This window comes from Palaemon carinicauda, chromosome 1 (genome assembly GCF_036898095.1).
Source record: "Palaemon carinicauda isolate YSFRI2023 chromosome 1, ASM3689809v2, whole genome shotgun sequence".
Classification (NCBI taxonomy): domain Eukaryota; kingdom Metazoa; phylum Arthropoda; class Malacostraca; order Decapoda; family Palaemonidae; genus Palaemon; species Palaemon carinicauda.
Window position 1 is genome coordinate 227926905 of NC_090725.1, and position 17122 is coordinate 227944026.

Sequence of the window (17122 nt, forward strand, 5' to 3'; positions counted from 1 at the left end):
GCTTATTACCCAGACATATTTCCCATACTTTTCCCTTAGAACTACATCACATCTTCCTACTTTAGATATATAGATATATATATATATATACAGTATATATATATATATATATATATATATATATATATATATATATATATGTGTGTGTGTGTGTGTGTATATATATATATATTTATATGTATACACATATACATACCTACATATATACATAAATACATGCATACATATATATATATATATTACTGTATATATATGGGTTATGGAAAAAATCCGCGAAGTGGTGAATCCGCGATGGTCGAACCGCGAAGTAGCGAGGGTTCACTGTATGTGTAGATCTATATTGCAAACTTCTCTTCGTATCGTGGGTTTCCGAGGGGGATAAGTTTTATATTTTTCATATTTTGATCATGTTTTGTTAAAAATAGTCCTATTTGGCCCTGAAAAATCCAAAGATATTCCACTACTGTAATAACACATGCTGTATACTCGTGTAACCTGCAATCTCGCATATTGTGAGACCTTCAAATTTTCATCCATTAAAAAGGATTTTATGATGCATCATGCAAGTTAATTTTTTATGATCAAATTGAAAAAATTTACCTCTCTTACTCCACCTCTTTATCCCAATTTCTAGTTAAGTATGTTATAAAAGAAATAAAAGTATTGTCAGACACGCATACAGCTATAAACAACCATACGAAAAACAGCTAAATGTTTTGCTATGAACAACAAATATTAAACTATTACCGTAGATGTTGCAAATGATGTTAAGTAGAATATGACTGATATCTGATTACATTATACCTTTTTTGGTTTATGAAAAGGTAAACCAAAGTGCACAAAACTACCTAGAGAATTGGGAAAAAATTTGGATATGGCATTGAAAATGACAGTTCAGTAAATAAAATTTGGATTTTTAATGTTAAAATATATTATTTGCCCCACTTGATGTCCAATATACATACCCCTTCTTTTCCATTGACTAGAGATGGCAAAGGATAGAGCTTCAGACTGAAAACACAAAGCTGTGGTTTGCTCAAGCGAGGGTTATTGTCATTAACCCCCTGATTATCTCAACATTGTACTAGAGGCCTAAGCCTATTGAAAGGAAAGAAAACTGGAATTTTTTCTTTTAGGTTATATGCTGAAGTAAAACCGGCCTTCGAGAGAGAAACAATATGAATGTCAAGCGAGTATAAAAATGATAGATTCTATTATTAAAGTTCCATTTTTATCAACTAAGTCATTTATCTGATAAAGTGATCTTTAATCAGGGGTAGGATTAAGTAATATTGTGTATCATTATTTCTATTTTTCATCTGTTATCAGTAAGTAGATCTGGTCTATTTAGAAGTTCAGTATGATCAAACTTGACACCGGACAAATACAGATTCTGTGTGCATGCATGTTATTTCTGTCCATGTAATTCATCGTATATACTTGCATATCGGCTAATCTTACATATGGAGCGCTCACATTTGGTCTTCAATTGATATTACAGCAGCTGGGATTGCCAAACTTACAACATATGTAAACTTATGGAACTATACTCACAGGCTCATCATTGTTCATTTAAGATTAACAACTATCAGCTAGAGAGGATTCTGTTATCAATTCTAGTCATCTATTTATTATCTAGCAGCTGAATTTCCCCCCACCCCTTCCCCACTCAATAATATGCTGTGCTATTTGTAGACGATAATACTTCATAAAACATTTCTTGGTATTGCAGTAAAGATTAAATAATGTATCGTGAATCACTCAAAATGTTTAGTAATTAAAAAGTAGACATATGTAATTATTTCAATGTTTACTGATTAGATTTTATGGTCTTCCATTTTACTAGGAACCTTTCTGTAAATCCAATGATTTCTATTCTTGCAAATGAATTATAGTTTTTCAGTATTATTTTTCAACATTACTTTCTTCATTTCTTATTTGCTTTTTAATTGAAAAGTTCTGTGTAAGTTTTTCTACCTTGTGATGGGATTTCATATGCTGAAAATTTTATAAACAATTATTTTGATGTTCAATTCCTAAACAATTTCTTCAATTGCCATAAAATTTGAATCGTATCCCAATAATTTAAGGCATAACATGGTCTTTATCGCTGCAGTCTACTGTAGATGTGCAACACATCCATTTTGTACTGCATATATATGTTACCCCCTAAGATTGGGTCCTGTGGTTGGTTCCTGTAAGTCATACGATACTAGGGTATATACGGTGCATATTACCTAGTGTCTTGTTAGCAGTACTATACCCTCGATATATTTAAATCCTTTGGTTATACAGTATTGTTGATATTTTATATCAGATCAATGAGAAGAAAAATATATTTTGCTTTTCAGGTCACTGGTTTTCATGTAGAATTATAGTAATGTTGTCACCCTATTTTGATTTTATTTTCAAGGCTTTGACCATGCTTGCACTGTACATATAAATAATACTCACCAGGTCTTTTAAATTGTTTGAATTTAATATTTTCATTAATATATCTTGTTTGTTCATTGAAATGACATCATAGATCATGAAAATTAGTGTTTTTGAAGTGAATTAATTTATTATGAAGTTTAACACTTTGGATAATTATTTTTTAACTTTGTTTAAAATAATCTTTATACTGTACATGTAGCTCCAACCTTCCACCAGATAATTTGCACTACACCCTTGGCCCCTTTTTAGGTGGACATTTTACTGAACTCATCTTGGGCCAAAAATTATTAGAGATAGAACTTTACAAAATTTTTCTTCGTATATCTGAATAAAATTCCTTTCCTTCGATATATGATTTTACATACAAGATAGATTTTTTTGCATAATTGATAAAAGAAAAAATAATAGTACTTGGAATAGCTTGACTAAAATATGTCCAATGGTGATGAAGGGAGTAGAAATATACAGACATAGGTTATATCCAGTGACGCGCAGGGTTAATATACAGTACTTCAAAACTTCTCTTTGATGCCCAGAAATATCGACCCCACATAAAGTGGGAAGAGATGCAGTCAAAGAAGATGATGCTAAACAGAATTATTATTGCTGGAAAATTATAATTTTTTTATTCCTCATTGTTGGTGACACAAGAGCAAAGTTCATATAATTTGCAACTTGTCATTTTGATTATTTTTTAGAATTTCAGTAAATTAGTCAAATTACAATACAGTACATTGTTGTGAAGTTTTATATTTTGTAAAATAATTCTCTTATACATTTTTGTAAGTTTTTCCTAAAAAAATTATCTGTGATATTATTTTGGAGCTGAAGTAAACTACTGGCTTCTTTTGTGTTTTTATATCCACTAGACTTGTGATTATGATTAACATCCATACTCCTAAATGGGAAATTTTTTATGTTATGTAAAGAATGTTTTTAACATGATATTGTCCATCTCCATCACATATAACCAATTCTGTGATTGTGAAAATTATGTTAAATGTTTTAAAATACTATAAGCCTCATTCTTATAAAAAAAAAATTTCAGAACTGTAGCTGTAGATTTCAGAATGTTTTGATCATTTCCCTTAAAGATGATGCAGTCGATTCAGTAACAATCATAAATTAGTGAAGCTTTCGTTTAAGGTTTTAAAGTATTCTTGGGTAATTTTATGTAGTTAAAACATTATTCATTATTATGCTTTCTAAATACTGAATTCACTTTGATAACTTTAATTGGAGTTGTTGCTGCTTTATGCATAGTTTGTCAAATTATTCGGATTTTATTCAATATTTAATTTTTTCATTTCCTTTTTGGACATTTATTATGGTAATTCCAATGCGCTTGTGTAGTATTTTGTAAACCTTGCTTCTTTGGATACAATGAAGAAATTATCCATTAAAATATGTAGTGTTTTGAAATGACACTAATTCTTAAAACAAAGACAAAAATTTTCATCCTATTGCTTAATGCCATCAGGATATAGCAAACCCCTTATATACAAACATTTGACTTGCAAACTTACTGGTGTAATAAATCCAGAATGTATGTAAAAATAGTAAGTGCAAATTACAAACATTGTGGCTGAATTCTATATTGCGCAGCAGTGCAGTAGGTAGTTATCAGCTCTGGATGTCGGTGGTATGTAGAATGTTACGGTGTTGTTTACTGTATCACCTTCTGGATATATTAAAAAGTGATTGTGTTATCAACTGTGTACAGTATTGTATTTCATTTTTGTGGAATTATCATTGTTTTAAACCAAGGAGATTGATTATATTTTTAAGCAGTGATGATCTCCCAGGTGCTTGTAAGAACTGGTAGTCCATATTAATGGTCAATAAAATGAAAACAATAGAGAAAGGCATACAGGCAAAAATATTGTTTATATATGTTCATATGACATAACAAATTCTCCATTGACACAAATTCGAAGGACAAGGACAAAGCAAATTGTTTAGTGTTGATTGTCAAGCGCATTATTTAAAAGGGAAATACATTCTCATCTTTTTAATCATTTTATTATATTTAGATAACTATGATTTCTTGCAGAAAGTGCAGGCTGGGTATAACATTCACTAATTAAAAAGTGATGAAAAAATTTGTTAGTTATTCTTGAACAAGGGAAATCAATGATGAAATGCTTTTAAGGGTAATAGAATTTTATTCAGTTATTTAATATGTATCTACTGTACATTTGATTTTATCTTGTACAAGTAGCTTTGTGAATTCTTGATACAATTTTTGGCTAACTCACTAATCATAGCAAGATCGTTTGATCGAAAAACCATAAGAAAATTAAGTGAATGTTTGTTAAAATACAAGAGAAATAAATAGAATACAAATCAATTAAATTTTAAATGCATTATTCAAAAGTGATAAGAATTCGTGGGAAGGCCATGAGCTCAGTACCTAAGCTAATAAGTTTTACTTCCTTATGTAACTTAAATATGGAATGGTCTACCCACCATTGGTCCATATGGCTCAGATCCATAATGAAAACTTGAAAACTTTTTATGAATTATCCAATTAATTTATCATTATTGTTGACAGCTGTAAAGAAATAATCTCGAGGTACCTGTCATGCTGATATTCGTCAATCATTCCATGTACGTTTTGGTAAGTACGCCGTATTGTATTTTGTTTTCGTGCACTCAAATGTGTGTGTTTTTATTACTGTTATTAAGATTTACTATTGTAAAGACAACACCTGTTGTATATCTAGAAACACTGTCAAAATTGTGTAATGGGTAAGAATTAAGATTAAGGAAATTTCATAATTTAGTCAGTACTTCGTAAATCACATATAGGAAAATAGGAAAAGAGTATTTATTGCATTATGTAAGGTATAGACAATTGAGATTGCTGACATTGTAGGAAAAGCTAAGATTCTAAGACATTAGCAGTTGTGTCATCATGCCAGGAAAAGAAAAGAGGCAGAGTCTAATGAGGCAAGTACACCTACAGGATAAATAAATAATAAAAGTAAAGAATATAGTTTACTTTATAAATATACGTAGATTTCTAGAAGAAATTTTAAAAGTACAGAGACAAGTAATTATATTACTGCTGAATGGGTGAAACTAAGTCCAAACTTGTTTCAAATGCTTTTCTGTTGAACAGGCTAACACAAGTCTCATTTCATAGTTCATATATGACTGATCTATTTTAACATTACTGATCGTAAAGTATGTTTTCTTTTATTCTTGTTTAATGTATACTTTATTCATTATTTCTCTAGTTCCTCTCCTCACTGGACTTCTTAACGCAGTGGAGCCCTTAGGCTTGTAGCATCTTGCTTTTCAAACTAGTTATAGCTTAGCTAGTAACAATGATACTAACACACTATAACATGCAAATTAAAAACCAGAGGGTGTGGCACAAACTCCTTTAGTTATTAGGTCAATGTTACAATTCCATAACACAAGAACTAGAGGAAGCTGAAGGTAGTATTGTCCTGTATTATTATTATTATTACAAGCAAAGCTGCAACCCTAGTTGGAAAAGCAGAATGCTAAAAGGCTTATAGGATTCCAACAAGGAAAAATAGCCCAGTGAGGAAAGGAAATAAAAACTATAGCCTATATGAGAAGTAATGAATAAAGATTGTAAAATATTTCAAGAGCCATAACAACGTAAAAAGAGATATGTCATCTATAAACTACAAAGACATGCATATCAGAATTTTCAACATAAAATGAACTTCCAAAGTACCCATGGTTGCCGCTGGAATTAAAATTTTAGAATACTGTGAAATACTGAGCTTTATGATAGAGAAGGCAAAGCTGTTAGCACTAACTGCATACTGCACCTAGTACTACAACAGGATGTTATAGTCTGGGATGAGGGTCAGAAATAGGAAAAATCTTATGCAGTATGGATAAAGAACTGATTGATGGTGCCAGAGATAGATATCCAGATTAGGAATAAATTTATTGGACTACAAGTTTTTTCCAACAAATTAAGATGAGATGAAGACCAGTTTAAGAACAATACGCAAAACAAGGTAGAATGAAAGTAGTATATCAATAATTTAAGATATGTAACTCATTATGAATAAAAATTTCAATATAAAGCCCATACTGAGGACAAGTGAAATATTTTCTGATGTCTATTCTCCAGAATAGAGATTAACACAAGTGCATAGGTGAAAGGTTGTTTTGCTGTCATTTTGATGAAATTTTTCAGTGAAAATTCAGTACAGACTTTGAAGGGGGTGTGGAATATTAGTGGCAAGCTTTTGATAATTGATATATCTTTCAAATTTTTACCGAGCTATTATCTTTAAAGGTGTGGAAGAGAGAGGAATTCCTTCAACTCTCCTCTGTCCTGTACGCTGTCTCTCTGAGCTCCTCTTTTTTTCTTATTCCTATTGTATACTATACAGTACTGTTCTTCATCCTTTCCCATCACGTGTCCATATCTCAATCTTTAAATTTGCTTATTTTTTATCCTCTGAGTACCATGTCTCTTCTAATTTCTCTTTTGTAATACGATCTTCATCTTTCCTCCATGCTCCAAACATTAATTGAAACATTCTTGGATCATCTCATGCCATTATTAGGTATTACTCAAAAGTCTTTGCAGTATCCTTTCAGAACCCAGCTGCAATTGCTTTTTAGCCTTCTACTATATGGTACCTCCGTTCCCATTCCCTTTCTTCCATTTTACTGTACCACCTCTTCACTTTTACTTCATACTGCAATTGAGGGGTACTGGTTCAAGGCTTTTCAAAATTTCCGATTCCCATGTTTCTTTTGCAAAGAATAGTAGAGGCCCTCTATACCCATTGTAAGTCATCATGCTGCAGCTACGCTTTCATACTGCTTTCTTAACTCATGCTTAACAGTCTAGTATTTCCTAGATGATACTATTGCTCTAGCTGTTCCAAGTCCTTACTATCTATCAGAAAATAATTCTCTATTTTGTTTTCCCCATTTAGTCTTGTAATACTCTTTGAACATTTGCCATCTTATACACTTTCATATTTGCTCTTGTTATACAATTTGGTCTTCAAAAACCTCTTACTTCAGGTATATTTTGTAATTTACAGCAACTGTTATTACATCATCATTGATATTAGTTGCAGGGCATAAGGTCTTCCCTTCAACTTTCCTACAACAGCAATATGGTCTTTTTTCTGTCACTACATTTTCCTTTACTTAAATTCCAGTAAACATTCTTACACTGATTTTCATTTTACTAAACTCCTTCCCACTTTTTTTTCTTGAAAACATTAACAATGCCTCTACATCAGATTCTACATAAAATAGTTCCTGCAGTTTTTTGAAACTTGAGCCATTTCAAAGATTAACAGTAAAAGGTTGTGCTAATTCTTGATGGATACTATATTTCTTTCAAAATTTTTATACACCTGCCACTGTCTTCACTCAGAACTATTGCAGGAGTCGAGTCTAATTCAAAAATATCAACCACACCATTCCATGGACAGCTTCCTGCTGCTTCTAGTATTTGAAGCAATATTTGGGAGATCAACATAACTGACAGCTACTAGATAGACAATAGAGGGGAAGTTTGACTAACAAAACTACCGTAGTTAGAGAAGTATAGGTACCACCGGCAGAATGGTGCTATTATAGTATGCTATCTACCGTCGAATTTCTATTATAGTATGCTATCTACCGTCGAATTTCTATTATAGTATGATGTCTACCGTCGAATTTCTATTATAGTATGATGTCTACCGTCGAATTTCTATTATAGTATGATATCTACCGTCGAATTTCTATTATAGTATGATGTCCACCGTCGAATTTCTATTATAGTATGCTATCTACCGTCGAATTTCTATTATAGTATGATGTCTACCGTCGAATTTCTATTATAGTATGATATCTACCGTCGAATTTCTATTATAGTATGATGTCTACCGTCGAATTTCTATTATAGTATGATGTCTACCGTCGAATTTCTATTATAGTATGATGTCTACCGTCGAATTTCTATTATAGTATGATGTCTACCGTCGAATTTCTATTATAGTATGCTATCTACCGTCGAATTTCTATTATAGTATGCTATCTACCGTCGAATTTCTACTATAGTATGGTATCTACCACAAAGTATGTTATCTACCGTCAATGTTAATCCTCCTGTTTGATGAGGATTATCAAACAGATTACTTACCACCAGTATGTTATCCTCATTGGACTTTAATGATAGTTTAATAATATTCATTGGCAGGACAACATGGGTGCATAATTATAAGCAGTTTGTAAGGAAACTTTTTTTTACAAATTATTCAAAGTTCATCATACAACAATGTTACAAGTTAATCAAATGAAAAATCAAATATTACAAAACTGAAAGAAAATAATCTATGAAAAATATTCAATCAAAAATTTATTCTACAACTGCTTGTAAACATATCTTACATCATTCAAGAAAGCAGGAAATACATCTTCGCCTTTTCTCAGAACTTTCCAATTGAAACCACCACACTACACACTTCCAGACACATTAAACCAATCAGTGACAGTATTAGGTGATTTCCCAATTAATTGTAAAGTAGTGTTAATTGGGGTCTCATAAACAAAATAATAAACTAATTCCAAAATTTCAGAAAGGGGTGGTAGATAGCAAAATCGGCGGTAGATAGCATACTATAATAGCACCGGCAGAATTTTATGGATCCTGGTGGTTCATCACTGTAGCTTACGTAGGATTAGTTGACACTTCAAAACCACATATAACTGTTAGGCTTTAACCAACAAATAGCATTGTGATGTCTGATGCAGATGGCATTAGAGAGTGCATGGAGGTTGGAGTGTGGGTGAGAGAAATGATGGGGGGAGAAAGAGTGATTGATTTTGCATTGACTTTTGACCTAGCAATGATCAACACCTTCTTTGAGAAGAAGATTAAAAGACTGATTACTTACAGTAGCGGTGGCAGGGAGAGCCAGATAGATTTGCTGCTATGTAAGAGGGTTTTTTAAAGTACAGTACTGCCTCGCAACACAAAATTAATTGGTTCCGTAATGGCTTTCGTAACGTGATTTTTTTTTGTCTTGTGAGCCGCCTTTTACATGTAAATAGCCTAATTTGTTCCAAACCCTACAAAAACACCACATTAAATGATTGTAAAAAGGATATACACCACTAAACAATACTAAATATATGACAAGTACTGTATTTGGATCATTCAATAATAAATTAACTGTTGGTAACCTGTAAAAGAAATGTATAGTTAGAGCAAACAGTAAAAATACAGTAACAGTAATGAGGAACATTACTTTTGGAGTGAGGCAATGTCTGAGAGCGAAGTTCGGGGCGGTAGAGAAACGGCGGAAAACATTAACAAGTGGCAGGAAATGTAAACACTTAACTTTACAAAACAGATTTATAAATGACAGAAAGCATTAACACTTAATCTTAGGAAACACATTTACAAATGGCAGGAAATATTAACACTTAACTTTACGATAAATTTCTTTTTTTCTACATTTTACTAATTTTATTTTATTTTTACTTTACGTTTTGTATTTTCTAAATTCAATTACGTTACGTATTTACTTCATCACTGTCACTTTTCTTTCTCTTTTTATTTGGTGCTTGTTCTGCTTCTATTGAAGGCCTCTTTTTAAGATAATAGTCCAAAGAAGCTTGTTTCTGCCTGCTTCTTAAAATTTTCCTGAAATGACACTGGCAAACATCGTTACTGTACTCAAGTGCACGACCTGTGAGAATTTTTTCTGGGTGTGTCTTTTCTATGAGAGCCACCATTGTAAAGTAGCCATCTAGACCCTCCTTAATTTTCGTCATTGTCAGTTGGTCATCATCCTCCTCCCCGCTGTACTCTTCCTGAATGACATTCAGTTGCATGGCCTCCAACTCTTCAAGTCATCCATCGTAAGGTCATCTTGGTGCGCCTCGATAAGCTCATCAATGTTAGCCTCATCAACTTCCAGACCAATGGACATCCTGAGTGTAACGATCTCGGGAACTTCAGATTGAGCAACAGGTTCAGGATCATCAACATTTTTGGAATCGCCTTCAACTTAGTCTGCATGGAAGCCCTCGAAATCTCGTGCAGAGACGGCATCAGGCCACAGCTTCTTCCACGCATAGTTCAAGGTGCACCTCAAAACCTCCTGCCAAGCTTGATCGATGATTTTGAGGCATATGACAATATCAAAATGCTCTCAATGATTTTGAAACATCTCTTGAAGAGATATTTTGTATGAAGCTTCTTAAAATTTGAAATCACTTGCTGGTCCATGGGCTGGAGGAAAGGGATGGTGTTCAGTGGAAGAAAGAGAACCTTGATGAAGGAATACTCTGCTACGATATCTTCCTTGGGGGTGGGAGGGTGAGCAGGGGCATTATCCAGCACTAGCAGGCATTTCATAGGGAGACGCTTCTCTTCCAAATACTTTTTCACAATGGGGCCAAAACAAATATTTACCTATTCGGTGAACAATTGTCTTGTTACCCAGGCTTTTCCATTAGCCCTCCACAACACGTGATGAAGGCTCAAGGAGTATCGTAGTGATACACCAGCAATCCTCATTGGCATTTGCACAGACTGCAATGGTAAGCCTGTCCTTCAAAGGCTTATGCCCAGGTAGCCTCTTTTCTTCTGCCGTGATATACGTTCGACAAGGCATTGTTTTCTAAAAATGCCCAGTCTCGTCACAATTGAAGACTTGCTGGGGACTGTAGCCTTCCCGGACAGTCAATTCATTGAACGGCTTAACAAAGGCTTCGACCGCTTTCGTGTCCGAGCTTGCAGCCTCCCAGTGACGCACCACCAAATGAATGCCTAAGCATCTCTTAAATTGTTCAAACTACCCACAAGTAGCCTTAGACTCTGGAGGTTCCTGCAAACTACCCACAAGAAGCCTTAGACTCTGGAGGTTCCTGTTTCGATGTTCCTTCTCTTGCGTCAGCTTCGGCCTGAGCATGCATGAGATCACCAAAAATGGCGCTGGCTTTCTGGCAGATTATCGTTTCGGTGAAAGTGTCTCCAGCTATTTCTTTGTCCTATATCCAGACAAGCAGCAGTCTCTCCATCTCATCGTGGATGTGGCTGCTTTCTAGAGAAACAGTCACGCCCTTAGAAGGTATTGCGGCTTTGATAGCTTCCTTCTGCTTCGTTCCTATCGTAGACGGATTTCGGCCATGTTCTTTCGCGATCGCACTTAACTGCATGCCAGCCTTGTATTTCTTGATTATTTCCATCTTCATCTCCATGGAAAGCATCATCCTCTTCTTTCCCTTGACATCAGCGACTTTCTTGGGACCCATGAAAGTGAAATTACAAACACCAAGTCAATGCGTACGATACCGCTGCCGAAACGAAAAGACATAGGAACGCCAATGCATAGATGCACGATGGGATACAGTACAGTAGATGCTGAGCAATAGGAGAGCAGGATCTTATGGTGGTAACTAGCATCCGAGTAGGGAGATAACTAATAGGAGCACTGGAGAATGGTAGCGAGTTTACGGGCCGACGGCACGCGAATTTTAAAATCAGTCTCGGACACGGTCGGGCTCCCGCATTGTACCTCCTTTCGTTGTCCGAAACATTTTTCGTGATGCGAGTCGTAAAATTTTTCGCATCTCGTTTCGCAGAGTGAAAATTTTGTAAGCAGATTCTTTTGTGTCAAGAGGTTTGACTGTATCTCTGACTCTTTAAATGACTCGGTATGAGTAAAACCCTGATTATTCTGTGCTAGCTTATTGGAAATATCCCTACCTGGCAATCTGCTGGACTGGGGTTTGATACCTGCTCAAGCTTGTGAGCTAGGAGGGGGTTTTGGACGAGCCTATAGGTCTGCCCACTGAGTCACCAGCAGCTGTTGCCTGGTTCCAGATTGAAGGGTGATTGGGCATTGATCATATGGATATATGTTCAGTCTCTAGGGCATTGGCACTGTCCCTTGCCTCTGCCATTCATGAGCAACCTGTAGACTAAGTGCTTCCATGACCAAATAATTGGAATAAAAAAGAAGTCACTGTAAGGGTGCACATCATCTAGTACACTAAAGGGTTTTTGCAGTGACTTTGAGCCTTAGCTACACTTCGCCTCCTTCCATTTTGTTCTCAGCCTCTTAACTTTTTCATTGTGCTACTGCAGGACTTTTCCCCCAGTTGCAGATGCTGAATGGTCTCACAAGCCCTGGTTCTGGGCCAGAGAGCACAAATTTATATATCCAAAGCATTCCAAAAGAAAATAATTGAATATATATACCGTATAGAGGTTTATGATTAAAAAGTTACTGTATCACTACACTTAATTGAAAAACAAAATAGCTAATTTTCACAATTTTGTGGGGTGGCCTGATATGCAGATAAAGACATTAAGATATTATATAACATTTCAATAAATAGACAATAATGGTTAAATTCAATATAAGAGTTTCTTTAGCTGCAGATGGAAACTTATAGGCTTAGTGAAAAACAAGAGAAATATGACAAGACCTAGTTTGTAATGTAAATAAAATTTTGTAGGCTAAACAAATCTAGTAGTTATCCACTTAAATATGATAGAATTGGGAAACCACAATAAATTTAAAGTGTATTGTGATGTAACTAGGTACATTCATTAGAAGACAATTGCAAATGAACTAAAAAGTTTGACTAGTCCACTTAATATACAATTACTTGAACTTGGCTTCTTAGTCTTAGAGAGGTGTAGGCCATGTCAATTCAGTTAATGTAATGTCAAAATCATCAGTACAAATTAATTCGCAAATCTAATTCATTCTTAAGTTGTCTTTGTTTCAGGGTTAACTTTGTAGCAAAGAACCATTTCCATGGTACGTTTTTCCACACTTAAACTTATAATAGATATACAGTATTGGATAACTTTGTCTTGTTCCAGTTCCTCCTCGTGTGTAAAAGGTAAATCCTTTTGGCAAGTACAACTTTAAGTAAAAATTATGCTAATTATGATGAGAATAATAATGGCGTTGTTCATGAGAACGAAGGCCCGAGTTCTCGTATTTCAAAGATATGTAAGTGAATTACATGTAAAACCTGGCTGTAACAATATACTGAAAACCCTTTGATTTCCATGCCTGGGATTATTGCCGTATATTTCACTTCATATGGTGTCTTTGCAGCGTACCTTTGCACATTCAATTTTGCTGCCCAACCTCTACAACTTTTACTCGATGGAGCAACAATGCCGAATGGACTCCCCAGTCCCCACTTTCAACGCTGGTCAAGATTACCCAAATTCATACATCTAATAGACTAATCAAATCCAAGTGTCATCTATCATGTAATCAACATGGGTACAAACATGATAGAAGTGCAGCAACTGAATGACAACATAGAATGGTAGGCCAATAAATACCAAAGGACATTACAAACGAAGTTATTTAATGTTTTTTCGCTTTCTTCCTTAACTCTCATATTTTTCATTTCTTCATCCCTTTTTACTGCCCAAGTTCCTTTGACTTGTACCTCATAGTCCATCTGGCACCCTCTCCCTCTTGTTGCACTCGACTATGACCTAAATTCTGTATTTCCTATCAAGAGACATCGCATTGGATAGCAGTATGAAATATGTTAACAATAAATGAATAAAATTTTATTAGAGCATAGGAGTACAGGTATATTGAATTTTCCCATACAACTCAATTACTGCCTGCATTAGACCTATGTATTTCTGTCCCGACCTCAGTGCACTGCATGTAGCATATACATGCAGTATCACATACTGTAGGTCTCTGTGAGAGAGCTTGAAGCATTCGCGTATGCACGAGGATAAGCTTACATGGAGTGAGGTATACTCGAAGCCAGATATTTAATGTATGTCATAATGTCATTGTTTTTCTTACCTCAGTCCAACCAAAACATTTTCAATGTAAGTTATGCTACATACAAAAAATACTTGGAAACATTTAAAAGGATGAGGATTGTTATTTAAATTTCCCTTATTTATCTGTAGAAATCATATTCAGGCTTTGTGCAATCTCGACCTTAATGAGGTTAATATGAGTAGGCTATAGGCCTAGCACCCTATTCACTACTGTAGGCTATGTTTCCAGCAAACAACATACAAGAAATAATGTAGGTCATTGCAGTGCAGAGCCTTGTGTAAAAGCCTTTAGAGCGTGGTGGTCCTCAATATTGAGAGACATTTACTGGCATTTTTTTTATTCTAACCATGTGATATACTAAAATAAATAACTCGTAGTCCTACCAATTGATTTCAAATGCTGATCATATACTTGTCCTGCGGTTAGGAATGCACTGTTTATCAAAGTGGAAATTGAAATGCTTTAGTTTTACCCGTAATATCCATGTGGTAGTTATTTGGTAGAGAATTCTAATTACATTGGGCAGCCCCCCCCCCCCCTCTCTCTCTCTCTCTCTCTCTCTCTCTCTCTCTCTCTCTCTCTCCTTGACTGATTAAGATTTACCCAAGATTATGTACGTTCAAATAACGAACCTTTAAATATTCCCATTACCCCAGTTTCGTTAATATCTATAGCATTAGTTCTTTATGAATTAACAATAAAAATGCCTTAAGCTCAAATAGGCTATTCGTTAGAATCATGGGCGTTAAAAAAAGCGCTTGAAATTCTTGAAAGATTGACAAGTTGCTGTTTTATTCGATCAAATATTTTCGCAGTTCATTACTTGTAGGTCACTGTGGGTGGGCTAAACTAGCAGGTAGTTGCTTAAATTGATATTTCAGAAAAGTTAAATTCCAATTAGGCCTATTAAATATGGTTTCAACGTAGGCTTACTTTATTAGTTTTGTTGTTGAATGTGTGTAATATATAAAAAAAACATTTTTTTTGTTTATTTAAAAGGTGAGAATCCGTCTGAATAGGAAACATATTGCAACTCAGATACGCCACTGATACGCAAAAACTACCTGTAGGCGATGTAACGTGTAGTGCACACCTGCATGCAATTACCCTTATATCACTACTTACCACCATTTACTAAATATTTTATCTACTGAAAACGCCCTGTCAAAGCAATTAACATTAAAACTTTAATCATTATTAGTTTTCCTTTAAAGTGTAGATATATATAGGAAATTATCGATGGAAATGTAGGAAAATAAATTTATATTTTATTTATAAGTTGGCAACTGTCTAGCGTTGGTTGGTCCTCTTCTTCAACTAAAGTTGAAGTTGGCGCGTCAGTCCGCTATCAACTTAGATCAGAGTAACGTGTGTGCGATGAACTTCTCGCGTTGAAGGGAAGAGAGAGAAAGATCGACATTTGGTAGTGGATAACGAACTTATTTTACGATTTTAATACATATATCGAAAAGTTGACCGAAAGGAGCTGTTACCCGGCGGTGCAGGTATAGTGATGCCTGTTTTCATTCATTTTAGACCTATTCTTACATATATTGGACATAACTTTTTTTTTTTTGGGGGGGGGGGGGCAATTGTTTGTCTTATTTTTTACATTATTTATTATTCCCTATTGAATCATGAGTATAATCTGAAGTAGGCTTAACAAACTGTCTTAATAGATTATTATTTCTATTTCAAACTGAATGGGAAAATTAGATTTTTTGGTTAGAAAGAAATTGCTATTTGTATAATATACAAAGTAAATACCCTGAATAATGAAACTGGGATACATTACCTCATGGTCTATACAGGAATTTTAGAGTAAGGTGTAGTGCATGTTTTTTTTTTTTTTGGTAGGCCTACGTTTTTTTTTAACACTATCGACTTGAACACTTCGGTATATTTAGATTAATAGTCTGGAATTCTCTGTTAGTATAAATAGCTCATTTGATTTTTACGTTATTAATCATTTTCTTATCTTGGGTAAGTCCTGGCGAAGCTTTGATACTCAACATGAAATAATTCAAGTTAATTAGTTCATACTTGGTAAAATTTTCTTGAATTTGTAAGGAACGGAAACCGTCAATTTTCACCAACAGTTTTTGTTAAGGTATTGTTTACCTAGATGTTTAGTTCTAATGATTATAGATAAATGGAACAAGCCGTTAAACAATTCTCTCTCTCTCTCTCTCTCTCTCTCTCTCTCTCTCTCTCTCTCATGTAGTGACTCGTTATACTCTTCCTTTGTTCGGTATTAAAAGGTTAGTTTAATTAACTAATGGTGATATTATTATTATTATTGTTATTATTATTATTATTATTATTATTATTATTATTATTGCCGAGAGACTACTAGAAAGCTTTTACAAATCATTCATATGTGAAAAACGTGAAGCATTAAATATGGATATATATGTAGGCTATATATTTATGTAAATCGAAACGGTTAACTTATTCTAATAAATTTCATTAACAATAACAATAAATTATCACAAATTGATGATTAGACGTTTAAGTATAGGCCTATCCAATGCTAAAGGAAAGCAACACCTCGGACAGTCAAGGCTATAATGTAGCCTGGGTTTGAAGAATAATGGTTGTGCGGCTCCACCCGTTTGGATTAAACCATATCTGGTACTCCGGATAACCCGGTAGTCATAGATGGAGGTGACATAGATGCTCCAATCAATCAATCGAGCGTAATGGTAAGAAAGTGGGAGTATTGTTTGTCTCATCTAGAGAAAGGTTTGAAAGGCTGTTATATCAAATATTTGTTTTATTTACAAATTTTCATATTTACAAATCCTTGATTTAATCGTTTTAACCTTTCTAGTTGGTGCATTCGTGTAATTGGGACTTGTTTCTAATCCTCAATTTATTCGTTAATT

General features: G+C 34.3%; 1 protein-coding gene across 2 annotated transcripts in view; it reads left to right on the forward strand.

Moving 5' to 3' along the window:
• The first annotated feature begins 15553 nt into the window (after nt 1-15553).
• Nucleotides 15554-17122, forward strand: part of LOC137654120 (uncharacterized) — a 97102-nt gene continuing 95533 nt past the window's right edge. For both annotated transcript variants that reach the window (XM_068387778.1, XM_068387782.1), the window contains exon 1: nt 15554-15739. The gene's annotated coding sequence lies outside the window, so the exon portion shown is untranslated. The remainder of the gene's footprint in view (nt 15740-17122) is intronic.